The sequence below is a fragment of the Osmia lignaria genome, chromosome 8, assembly GCF_051020975.1.
Source record: "Osmia lignaria lignaria isolate PbOS001 chromosome 8, iyOsmLign1, whole genome shotgun sequence".
Taxonomy (NCBI): Eukaryota; Metazoa; Arthropoda; class Insecta; order Hymenoptera; family Megachilidae; genus Osmia; species Osmia lignaria.
Window position 1 is genome coordinate 14,900,496 of NC_135039.1, and position 10,939 is coordinate 14,911,434.

At 36.1% G+C, this 10,939-nt stretch overlaps 1 protein-coding gene across 4 annotated transcripts in view; it reads left to right on the forward strand.

Moving 5' to 3' along the window:
- Positions 1 to 4,285, forward strand: part of foxo (forkhead box, sub-group O) — a 104,294-nt gene extending 100,009 nt beyond the window's left edge. For all 4 annotated transcript variants that reach the window (XM_034329628.2, XM_076689715.1, XM_076689717.1 and 1 more), the window contains one exon: positions 232 to 4,285. The gene's annotated coding sequence lies outside the window, so the exon portion shown is untranslated. The remainder of the gene's footprint in view (positions 1 to 231) is intronic.
- Positions 4,286 to 10,939: the final 6,654 nt, after the last annotated feature.

The following is a 10,939-nucleotide window of genomic DNA, read 5'->3' on the forward strand; positions in this document are numbered from 1 at the left end:
CAAGTGGTGCTCTTAATCAATTTGCACTACTTCTAATTATAAATCCACTTCAGACGAGAATATCTTGACAAAATATGTGAATTAAAAATAGGATTACAAAACTACTCATAAGTAATCATTTCTTAATTTTATTTTTAATTTTAAGATTTATATTTTTCCATCTCAACACTATAAATAATAGCAGACAAAGCAGGACAGCGATTAATGTTCCTGTATTTTACTGTGTTGCAGGAGTCCCAAAGGTCGAGGACGAGCGGGAGGATCGACGAGTACTTGTGATAAGGTGTAGAAATAATTATACCGGACCACGACCGCGATACGTACCATACCATCGAATGTACTTTAAAAATGCCGATCTACGCCTGTGCAACTGTGGGACAAGAACGACACCATGAGCTTAACCAGCATTGGATTCGTCGCCTGTTTCATAGGGCAGATGGTAAACACAGGAAAAAACACAGACTCTCAATGTTTTACCTCTGTGAGATCTCACCAATATGTTCAGCCTTTTAAACCTTACTGTAAATCGCTCACATGAATTCAATTTTTGAAATTTTACATTCTTAATGGGAGGAGAAGTATCAATCGTCCTTATTTTCAATACGAATTTCCCAAGTTTGGATCATATTTTAATAACAACTCTTCATTTTCAATAGACAACAATTTTACAAGAACAAAAATTGCTATAAGTTCCTTACGATTAAGAATTCTTAAACTGTACCGTGTGACGGAGGTCACGTGACAATCGCAAATGCTCAGGTGTGATCGTCGAACGGTAGAGTCGATTTCGTTTCTTTTCTCCTCTGCTCATGCCGTTCTCTATGCTTCCCCTTCGCTCATTTATTTTTCAAAATCCGCGACGAAGGGTAGAGTTCATTAACGGTGTTCAGAAGTACGTTTGCGGGTGGCGTGGGACGTAAGTTACTCGTGAAAGCACGCATGCGCGTTCGTGTGACGCTCGCAACCGCGCATGCGCGCTTGCCGTGTGATCCGCGCATGCGCGCTTATCGCGTGGCTCGCGCATGCGCGCTTGTCGCGTGGCCCGCGCATGCATGCGGCAGTGATCTAGAAATGGCAGACTGCATGGGCCGACGAAAGGACGATGACTCGCAGACAGTTTCGTCGTGCGTACACGATCTCTGTTCCCTGTAAAAGTAACCTCATGTGCTTCGAGACGCACACTATACATATATAAATAAATATAGATATAAATATATTATTATTATTGTATATGTAACTGAAACAATTACGAAGAGAAATTGTGTGCGAATGTCGCTGCAACTTCCACCGCGGTATATATGTATGATATTAAATATATAACAGCGTATATATAACGTATATCATACATGTATATGATATTATACAAGGATAAGGAATATTAAGTATATTCTATAGAATATTGTACGTTCGCTAATGTTATGTATAGTATACAAAGGAGAAATATTATGTGTATAATTATATATATATATATAAACTTAGGCGAATAAACGAGTACATAGGTTATGTATAGAATAAGCATAGGTACAATTTACAGTAAGCAAGCTGCTAGAGGTAGACGTGTAAAAGGAAGAAGTTTTAGTCACATGGTTAAGCCGGAGTTGACACGATGACGAAATGCTCATTCTTCGTGGCTTCGTTTCAAAATCGTCGCGTCGTTTCGTGCCGACACGTTGGTGCTTTTTGATAGGTGAACACGTTTCTTTCTCATCCCTGTGTTTCTTATCGACGAAACGTTAGGATCGATGTGCTAATTTAGGTAAGCAGAGCTAAAGGTGTCGCGAAATATAGATGAAATTATATTCTTAGCGATGCTCGAGGGGAGCTTGAGAAATTAGAGTTTCACGACGATATCGTGAACCGATTAGGAGTCTTTTGGCATCGAAGAGTTTAGGCGAATTTAATAGACCTTAGTTGTGATGATTGCTCGACGATCGAACGATGACAAAGGAAAAATGTTGGTCACTGACCACCGCGGATGGTTCAACAGCTATGAGATTCTTAGTTTCTAAGCTACGCGACGGTCATGAGTAGCGTTAACGCGGGAAAAAGTCAATTTTATCGACAAATATGATTAGGTCTAAGGTAACTCAACTGCGCGTACGAATGAAACCGACTCCGTTTGACTGTGAAACACGTTGGTCTTGGAGTTGAACGAGGTGTAATGTCAACGACGATTGACTGACTGCTATCACTTCGAATGTAAGCATACTTAGATCGTTTTAAGTTCTTCTTTATTTATCGTGTAGCGGGATGCCGTTCGGACGGAGAGTAACGCGTTGCTGTCGTCTATTTTTCTTTGTTTTTGTTAAAATTAAAAAGAAAAGTCGTACTGAATCTACTAAAAATGATGTAAACTTCCATATACCTCTATTGGTAATTATCATAAATAAATTAACAACTTTGACATCTTATGATGACATCAGTGCAGAACGTATTAAACATTGATAGACGACGTGATTGCAAGCTCTCCCTTCGAGTACACACTATGTGCTATACATAAAAACTGCCATTTAATAAGTGCAATACATACGTACAAAATAAGCCCGTCAGTCGTCGTTTCGGTTTTTGTCGCGTTCGAGATTCGCAGATGATGTGTTTCCTTTTCCTTGAGCCAAGGAATCGAAAGACGAGCTTTGATGTGCATACGAAGCTGATTGTAAGTGTTCATAAGGTAATTACGGGACAGAGTTTAATCTAGGCGGAAACGACGTGTGTGACTGAGGAACAGTGACTATCAGTGGGAGGAACGCGTGGATTTATCGAGCTTATGATAGTCCAACGTGGAACGAAAGAACTATACTTTTCTACGTTCTCGTTAATATGGAATTCATAGCAGAGTATCTTAACGCTAAAACCTAAACCTAAAATAGTAATATAAATTTTTCATGTTTAACTTTGAATCCTTTAAAGATGAAGTGTAAACAGTGATAGACTGATACTGGGTCATTTTTAACTTATAGCTAAATTTTTATTATACGTGCTTTAGATGAGAATTTTTTAGCAAAATGTAAATATTTTATAGATATATCGTTAAATTACGAAGTATTTGAGGTTATAGCGTTAAGGTGGCTCCCTCTGTGTACACCCTGGTGCAACGTAGCCTGCTCTTGATTAAGAGGAATGGGAGGAGCAAGTATCTCCCACCATAAGTGTTATTTATTCTTGTTTTTCAAGTATGAAGATAGGAGATTCTAGGTTAGATTATTTCATGATTCTCCTTAGGTTCAGGATCTGATGGGATATCTCCTCCCCCTCGACATTTACCCTTAACCTTTTGTCTCATAATTTTTTAGATAATAACGTCATTTACTATTCCAATGGTAAGAAAAATTAAAAAAACCATTGGTATATTAAGGCAAGAGGTTAACCAAAGCAGCCTACGTTGCCCCCAGATGTACACTTTATGAGGTTATGTGTTCCTTCGTTGAGAACCAACATAATGAATGTTGCGCTTTATGTCCGATCGAGAAATTGAGCTTTTTCGGCGATGAGTGAGCGAGAAAAGCGTTCTTCTTGAAAATGAAACGTTTTCGAATGGTGAAAACTTTGCACACAAAATCAGACGAGAACTACGCGAAATTCTAACTCGTATATCCGTCCACTGAATGTAGAATTTTGGATCGTGGAATGAAACGCGTTGTTGCCTGATAAGACTTTCAGTCAAATCATTGATATTTCATTGATGTTTTAATACTTTATAATTTCCTATACCTCTACCTTCATTTTGAATTTAATTTTCTTCTTAAATGTACATATAAATAATCATAATTTTATTTACATTAAGATATTTGAAATCAGTTAATTAATGAAAGCTGTAACCTAACCTAAAATACGATAATATCTAAGAACATTTTTATTTATACATTAAAAGCAACACAGCAGTTTATTTGTCATTGTTTACAATTTTGCAAGTCGTCTATAAAGACAATCTTTATAGATAAAACGATTTAGGTTAGGTTAGGTTAAGATTTAAGGGTTTTTCATAATGTTATCCATATTTAACCAGTGATTGTTAGGAGGGTATGACATATTTAAGTACATTATGTGACTCTATTTATTAAATATTGCATTTAATTTATTTTATTATAAAAATTATTTAATTTGGAGTCTCTTAATAAATGAAAAGTGGTGAAATAATCAAATGTCTATAAATTATTTTTATTTAAGTGACATACTCGACCTAACGCTCGCTAGGTTGAACAATTTATTTTTTGTTTAAATATTTCAAAATTGCTTTTCTCATTTATATTACATTTTTTAAGTGCATGTTACATCCATGTAGTTATAGGACAAGTGTGAACATTTTGATTATAAATAAAAGAATTAGCACTAGAACAACTAAATTACAAAATTCTTTTTTAAATTAACAAATTTATTAACTTTTAATGATTTCATTAAAATATAAATTGTTTCATTTGCTAATTTATTTTCTATCTTTTATTTATTTATTTCAATTGTTCTAGTGTTAACGAAAGTCTTCACACAGTCCACGTAATTGTTCCATATGATCCAAGGGCGCGAATGATCATCGACGACGTAAACCGCAATGATGCCTCATTAAAGACCCTTAAAAAGAAACTAACTCAATTACTTTCCTCCACAGTGACTCAGTACACGTATGCGAAGCGTTTGCTTAGTGAAATGTCTTAGACAAATATGTTACTACCTATATCAGGCCTGGGCAACCCATCATTGCCATCAGTTGTACTTCAGCACAGTGGTGGGCGGAGCTTGACAGTGACGTCAGCAGCCAGTCAGTGGAGTGGGGGAACTGTTCACTTTCTTCCCTACTCTTTCAAAATTAATTTTCTTTCTGACATAAGATGTATTTCTACATTTCAAACACAATAATAATTTAAACAAATTTCAATGATTAATCAATTATAAAAATTGCCCCTCGGGGCATCGAGTTGCCCAAGCCTGACACTCATGTACACGGAAATATATACGTAGTCAATGTTAATAGTGCGATGAAGAAAGTATGTGAGAGAGAAAGAGAGGATGATTGAAACTGTATGAGTGTGACAAAGAAGGTGAGGAAAAACAGATTTTAGTGGAACCTAATTTACGCTTAACACGTCCTTTTCGTTGTCTAAGACCCGGAACACTTATCTTTGTTATTTAATTAAGCATTTTACACTGGGCCATATCGTGGTCTGTCCAATAGACGAAGGAAAATTAGGTTGTTCCTTTGTTTGCGAGAATCTGAACAGTCCGGGTCATCATTTTGGTGGTTACAATCGTAAATTGAACGATTTCGAAAGAATCACCTGGTTCATACGAGCATCAACGATTGTAACAATGAATTCCTTGTAACTCTGTAGCGTCGTTATGTTTCTTTTCTTCTTCCTCTATTTCTCTTGGCAGACTAACGCGCGAGTAAGCACAAACGTTTGAAAGAAACTGTATAAGATATGTAGACACATATTTGAAACTTGAGTTATATATTTAGCATGAATACTATTTAATATATGATTCAAGCGTATAATAAACGGGTTGTATAGAAATATTGTTATTAATCGTCTATTTTTTATTGTTCTAAACACCTGCCTGCACCTTTTTCTTTTATTCTACTTTATTGTTAAGTTTTCTGAAGAACTTATTTATAGGGGGAAGGCTAGTATTATGGCCCCATTTGGTAATTTTTATTATATATCATAATAAAGAAATTCCAGTTAAGGGACTTGTCACGGGCATAGCTGTCTATGGTGGGAGGCATTATGCTGTCCTTATTCTTTCTTGTAGAAAGGACAAGGATGGCCCAAAGTTTCCCAGTCCCACCGCATGAGGCCCCCAGCATCAACTCGGATCTGGCGGCCTCAAGCGGAGGAATTGACAAACTGCATGCTCAAACCTTAAAAAGGACATCGGGATAGTCCTGCAGCCAATTCAAAGATTTTGAGGCGAAGAAGCAATGTTTTCTCATGATTCTTTTTTAAAAATATTCTTTGGACAATTATACAGCGCCCTACAGAGCCCGATTTTGAAATTTGGTTTCTAGAACCGTATAGAAGAAATTTTTATACAACTTTTGATGCATTTTAAGCAAACTTTAAACTTTTCTATACATTTAATACATTGTTTTTTAAAAAGGATTTATTAATAATGGCCTCTAATATCTTTAACTAGAATGGGCATCTGTTTAGTATCTTCTCGGTGCACGATCGCTGAAATCGTGCGCGATAAAGACTGAAATGAGAATAAAGTTTCTCGAGCAGATCGACGATTCGGAAAGTTTTCGGGATCGTTTGGAATATTACTGGAATCGCGAAGGTCTTTAAAGGTTTCGAAAGTCGCGAGAAATCTTGAAAGTTTTGAATGTAACTCGGGCGAATCCCGCTTCCTGAGAAATAGAAATCTTATGCTTGTCTACACTCGCCGCTACGTGCACGCGTCATTTTTATTTGTTTCCACAAGCTTTCAATTTTTACTTCCTTCGCATTTCAAATACAATGTTGATAAATGAAAAATAGTTTTCTTATTCCCTATATTTATTTTAATACTTAATTCGTAAGTATTAAAATATTTATTAATAATAAAATTTTCAACTTTGTTTATTTTTATACAGTAATAATATTTTAAACTCTAAGATTTGCATTACAAAATCTTATACAAATTATTAACATTCTTGTGCCATTTTTTATATGGTATCTTTGAATGCAATAAAATAACTTAATTTAAAAATTATTGAATATTTTTTATTCGATTTTTCTTTACTTTGCTTTGGTGAAAATTTGAAACCTTCTATATAAGGATGACTCAAAAGTATACGTAAAATTATAGTTGAACCTTGAACTAAAATTCAGGTACATTAGAATTCGACTCACGTGATGCATACATTGAACTCACTTATAAATATTTTACGCTCAAGTAGAGAAAAACAGGATATGAAATAAGTAATAAAAAAAAAGTTGAATAAATTATTAGTTTTATTGGAATGGGTAACCACTGTACCAGAAGTATTTTACGTAAATATGTAATTCTGACTGAAATGATAAAATGGAATGTGACATTGACCCGTGCCTCGAAATTATGGTCTTTTTACGTGACCGAAATTAAGTCACTGCAATTCTATACAAAACTTAAAATATAGCAAAATATATATAGGCATAGGCAGGAATATAATATAGGGTCGATCATACCTAAAGACAAATTTACACTTTGTCATATTCATTTTTGCAGTCAATTTGTTAAAGTGGTTAACCGAAGCAGGAAATAGACACTGGTTTTCTCCTCTACATACGTACATTCCGTCGGAGAATCATTAATCAGTGTCAGAAAGGGATGGTTAGGGGTAGTATGCTGTATTGTGATATCAAACGAAAGGAAGGTTTCCTAGGGTGGAGAGACAGGAAGGAAGACTTAAAATGGAACTCTTAAGTACTACTGTACCTTCTTTCTAGTTTGTGTGCTTTGATAACGTAGCCATTTCTTTATAACACTTTTGCAAATAATATTTTCATACTATTTTAATTTTATTTCTTTATAGAAGTAAAAAATTGTAATTATGGGCATAGGGTAATAAAAAATGATTTATAGAATAATAGAAAAATACATTTTTATTATATTTTGAACAATCAATCTTTTCCAAAATATAAATTTCTATTAATTTAATTATGCCAATTTGAAATTCAAAAATGGTAGGGCCTATCATTACAAAATGGCACCCTCGTTCATACAACTTGTTAATTAAATTTTTACTTCTTCTCTGAAACTCCCTCGAAGTTTTTTCATTCTCTCTGTCAAGTATTCAGAAAAGATCTTGCTACAATCTTCACCTCCAGCGAGTGGTACGGTCCGAAGAGGAAAATTGCATCGTGTTTGGCCGCAGACCGAGCTTTATTCTAATCTGGTACGCGCGATCCTCTTCTACGGGAAAACAATTAAAGGCCACCGTCTAGCATCCAGCCGAGTTTTCTCGTTTTTCACCACCATCCAGCTTCGTATCGTCCAGGAACGAAATTAACTATTACCCTAGTAACTGATGACACGTTGCCTCGAACATCGCGACTCTCTTTGAGGGACCATTTAATTGTTCTCTGTTTCCATTATCATCTGCTCCTCCAATTTACCCAGCGACATTTTTATACCACCATAGATTGGAACAATTAATTTTTACGTACATCAAATTATATTTTTGTATAAATAATTACATAATATTTTATAAAGAATTATTGAGTCCAATGCAATTATCTATTTAATTCTGTAGCCATAAATTAAAAATCAGACAGACAAACAGGTAGTCGAAGTGAAAAGGTAAAAATATTTTCAGAAGGGGATGGAAAACAATTAGAACGTAAGTTACGAGCAGTATAAACACCTGTAAAGTGTGTAACGACAGCAAAACAGAAAGGTGAGGAAATATTTTGATGGAGGAACGAAAGCGACCAAATACTTGAAAAAATGTATCTCATCTTGACTTGAGTTGAAAGTATCAATATGCATAAGGGTCTAAAGGGGTTGAACAATCGAAACTCTGACTACTTCGTTCACGAGTCATAACGAGCTATGAATTATGAATTGGTCCGACCAACGATCGTCTGTTATCGCGATGTCTATACTTACGATTGTTCAACAGACAGCATTCATTTGGAAATTAGCAAACATTGTTTCTATTACGGTTGAAGGAAGTGCAATAATGAAAGAGGTAGCTTCACTATTTGAAAATTTAAATGAAATAAAAAACAAAGGACCATTTTAAAGTGGCATAAGTGGGTAGGGACCAGAATAAGTCCAGTTGTCCATCTTTAATCTAGTATTTGTTAATTTAAAGTACATTTTAGAAATAAAACTCCTTCGAACTTTAATTTAAGTCTGTATTTCACATTATTTTCATTTTATAAATTTTATTGTTTCTTGAAAAATTACTCTCTCAATATATGAAATTCTTTTGCTTAAAAGTTATACATTTTTTTGTTTACTTATTAACATAGGGCAAATATTGTGCATCGATATGCTTTAAATAATCCGCCATAAGAAAATACCAGCTGCGCTATCTAGCAGCATGCAATAGAATAAAGTATGTACACCTTTTAGCAAGGAAATCAATATTTGTCACAGTTGATAATGCTTCTTTATATCTCATGTTTCGGACATTCTAGCGCACTATGCCATTTCCTCGTCACACCCTGTTGTACCCACTGAATGGAACTTTATATCACAGTGCTTTTAGTGGCAAGAATTAAAATTATAAGTGATAATAGTCAGTGCAGCGACTACAGCTGCAAAAGACACCCCGAGATAAGATTAAGTCTGCATGCAGAGCACAGTCGGTATGTCTGTTTTACCAGTCCCTTTTTTACCGCATCTCTTTTGATTCTATTTTATATTACAATTGTTTGATGAACTTGTACACTTCGTGTACCTTATTAAATAAATTATTTTAAAAAAGCAACTCTTGTATCCTTTCAACCCTTATAATAAATATATTATACATATAATAATATATTATAAATAATATACTTATGGCCACTGCTTCGAGTAAAGGTAAGTAAAGGTAAGTAAAGTAAAGTAAATTTAAATTTAAATTTTTACAAATTTAGTTCCTTTTTTCTCCACCAGAGGGCGCTGATTCGACGTTCGAAATTTAGTTCACATTTTTGCCGCTAGAGGGCCAAAATTGATACAAGGTTTAGTTCCTTTTTCCGAAACCAGATGGCGCTGATTCGACATCGAAAATTTAGTTCGCATTTTTGCCGCTAGAGGGCCAAAATTGGTGCAAGGTTTAGTTCCTTTTTCCAAAACCAGATGGCGCTGATTCGACATCGAAAATTTAGTTCACATTTTTGCCGCTAGAGGGCCAAAATTGGTGCAAGGTTTAGTTCCTTTTTCCGAAACCAGATGGCGCTGATTCGACATCGAAAATTTAGTTCACATTTTTGCCGCTAGAGGGCCAAAATTGGTGCAAGGTTTAGTTCCTTTTTTCAAAACCAGATGGCGCTGATTCGACATCGAAAATTTAGTTCACATTTTTGCCGCTAGAGGGCCAAAATTTTTGCAAAATTAGTTCGGATGTAAGGGATGCAAGGATGTAAAGGATACAAGGATATAAAGGATGCAAGGATGTAAAGGATACAAGGATGTAAAGGGAGCAAGGATGTAAAGGATGCAAGGATGTAAAGGATGCAAGGATGTAAAGGATGCAAAGATGTAAAGGATACAAGGATGTAAAGGATGCAAGGATATAAGGAAATCAGTGATTGCAGATTATTTTTTTTTTTTTTTGTTTAACGTGGGGAAATCTTGCATAAGACCCCCCACCGTCCCCTGGGGGAGGGCGGCGGGGGAGTGTCAGATTCCTACTGACTAAAACCCCACGGCGACCGACACTGGCGCTAAAGGAGGGCTCTGGGATTTTATATATGTTATCCTGAAGCCCCCCACGCCTGGCACACACGTCCCCATATCGGGGAAGATCCAAATTGAGATCTCCCCCTGTTGCCTACCTGTGACCGACACCGGGGGTCGCACCCGGTACCGGCTTCTCCTCGAGCCGCGTACTTACAAAGGCACCCGGAGCCCCCACTCCGGATGCCAACAGCCCTGACAGCCCCACCTGTTTTGGTGGTGAAACCGTCATATCTAGTGTTCATTATAATTTATATTACTACAAATCTCTATTTGTAGTCACTGTGTAGTTTTCAAAATCACCGTGTTGAATCATAAACTGCGCAACAAAACGAGTGGAAAAAAGAAATTCCTACCTCAGTCGGTATTTCAGAACTTATGATGATGGCGCTTCTAGCGGCCCACAGTCTCGTATCGATATCCTGGTAGCCACTGATGGTACAGTTTCCTTCCCAATATCAACTGCTGATAAAAACTAAATTTCTCGAACGAAACGAATGATGTCACTGATCGAGAGTCACCAGGCGCAGGAGCCAAAAGTGGATTGTCCTACGGGTTGCCAGTCGCCAGGAGTTTAGTCGGTGCCGGTCCC